This window comes from Macrobrachium rosenbergii, chromosome 59 (assembly GCF_040412425.1).
Source record: "Macrobrachium rosenbergii isolate ZJJX-2024 chromosome 59, ASM4041242v1, whole genome shotgun sequence".
NCBI lineage: Eukaryota > Metazoa > Arthropoda > Malacostraca > Decapoda > Palaemonidae > Macrobrachium > Macrobrachium rosenbergii.
Window position 1 is genome coordinate 24,077,114 of NC_089799.1, and position 2,937 is coordinate 24,080,050.

The window sequence follows — 2,937 nt, forward strand, 5'->3', positions numbered from 1 at the left end:
CACTTGATCCATACGCCCTTTCCTCATCTAACTCTCCTCTACTCCTCTCCTATTCGTCCTCTGTTATCTATCTTACAGTCTCAAATAAAAGATCATACACCTTCTAGGTATACTCAATACTATTATATACAGTAGTTCCTCATTGGACGGGTTGGTATCGTTCTCGGATAGCTAGCACTCTGCTGGGCCCGCGTTCGATTCTCCGACCGGCACATGAAGAATTAGAGAAATTTACTTCTGGTGATAGAAATTCATTTCTCGTTATAATGTGGTTCGGATTCCACAATAAGCTTTAGGTCCCATTGCTAGGTAACCAATTGGTTCTTAGCCACGTAAAATAAATCTAATCCTTCGGCCCAGCCCTAGGAGACCTGTTAATCAGCTCAGTGGTCTGGTTAAACTAAGGTATACTTAACTTTTTAACTTATGACCCTTTAATTCATAGTCGCCTCTTGCACTCTTCCCTTTATACATCGCAACAATGATTCCTCTTTCCCATCCATTCCATTTGAACCTTCCTCTCATCTTGACATATTTCACACGTCCTGGTATGCCCCTGTTACCACCATACTGTAATATCTCAACTGGAATCCACTTACCTCCTGGTCTTTTCAGTCTCCGTTCTCAAATTGCCTTTTTTATAATCTCAGCAGTCATTTACATAAGTATTTTCAAATTCACGATAACCCCTTCCACTTTCTCATCATTTAGATCTGCCTCTCAACCATTCTTTTCATTCAACAACTTTTAAAAAATTCACCCCATGATTGTATTCACTTTAGAAAGGATCACTTTGTATGTATCTCATATCCTGAGATGAATTTTCATGTTAACTTTCCTCTCTCAATTCATTTCTCTCAAGCATAATTTCCTTTTTCTCCTAAATATTTGCTCAGATCCACAGCTGAATTCTTCTTACTTCCCTCCTTGTCTCTCTCAGTTTATACAAGTACTTTTTTTCATTCTTTTCCAACGCGCCTATATCGGCAAGTCTCCCTTAGACTTAGTGAGCAAACTTGAATTTTACAAACTCATCATACACTATAGTTTGATGTCTTTCTTTACTGACTATTTTTTTTACAAATCCTCTCCTTATATGCCCTTCTCACTTCTTACATATCAAACCCAACTATGTTCGTTACCTTCATGATAATTTATCTCTAAAAGAAAACATATTCCATTTTCACATTTGCCTGTAATTAATTAATAATAAGATTTACCTCTCATAATGACTTCCTACAACCCAATTTACTGTAAATTAACACAATCTAACAAACTCTTTTTATTTTTTCCTTTCCTAAGTATAGTTTTGAATAATCGTTCAGGAACGCGTGCATTCCCAGTAAGCATTCCCCTCATTAGTTGCATTCACCAGAAACGGATTTTTAATAACCACAGTGACCTCAAAGATTGTCTATTTCCTTACTCTTGGATACGTATATCGAGATAACCCTAGAATCCGATTAGAAAATAGAGGCCCACACTTCCGTGGTGGAATTCGAACCCACCATATGTTAGTAAGAGTCAGGTGGTACGCAGCCCCTTGTGTCACAAAGAGTAAGAATATTTCAACTCAAATGTACCAGCATCTGTCAAATTCAAATACACTTTACCACAGTATGAAATAGAGCAATATTATATAAATACATATATATACACATATTCATATATGTATATACATGTATATATGTATACATGTATACATATATACATTTATATATATACATATACATAAATATATATAAATGGATGCATGTCTGTATGTGTGTGTATGTGCCACAATAACTCTGAAATGCATTGAGCAATTTCAACAGAGCTTGGTATACATATGACTTACTATCCAGAAATCAGCACTGTGGGGATAAGAATCACTAGCACCAAAGGGCACCAAAGGTGGGGAAGGGCTTCCCTGAAACGGGGCTGGTTCTACCCGTGACACGGTGCTGGTTATGCCCCTAGACTTAGTAACTTTACGAGTGTGTCATACCTAATTTCGGTACACATATGACTTACTATCTGGAAAAGAATACTGCGAGAGTAAAACATCAATGGCACCAAAGGGGAGAGAGGAAGTGAGAGAGAGAGAGTAGAGGGGGGGTGTTAGAGAGAAGAAAGAGAGAAAGACTCGGGGGTTGGAGTGAGAGGGGGAGAGAGTGAGAGAAAGAAAGAGTGAGAGGAAGAGGAAGTGAGAGAGTGAGGGACAGAGAGAGTTACAAGGAGTTAACAAGGATTAGGATGTCTCAAAGACTTATTAGTCCATCCGAGGAGACATCTTGTGCTCACTTATCTCTAGGAGGAGGTTTTACTGTTCATTCACAGTGTTCTAATGATTTTGTCTAGCTTTCTTTTAAACTATTCGAGGGAGAGTGAGAAGGAGAGGAAGTGAGAGAGTGAGAGAGAGAGAGAGAGAGAGAGTGAGAGGGAGAAGAAGTTAGAGAGAAGAGGGGGTGTTTGGGAGAATAATAAGTGAAAGAGACAGGGGGTGGTGTTGGGGAGAGAGAGAGAGAGAGAGAGAGAGAGAGAGGGAGAGGAAGTGAGAGAGAGAGAGTAGAGGGGGTGTTAGGGAGGAGAAAGAGTGAAAAAGTGAGGGAGAGTTGGAGACAGGGAGGGAGAGAGAGAGAGAGAGAGAGAGAGAGAGAGAGAGAGAGAGAGAGAGAGAGAGAGAGAGAGATTATTCCGGGCAGCGCCTGGTTGGTCAGCTAGTATATATATATATATATATATATATATATATATATATATAGAGAGAGAGAGAGAGAGAGAGAGAGAGAGAGAGAGAGAGAGAGAGAGAGAGAAAATATATGTACCATTATAATTCCTTTTGTCATATAATTCATATGCCTCACCCTACTACAGGTTGAGTGATAAATTATATATATATATATATATATATATATATATATATATATATATATATATATATATATATATATATAT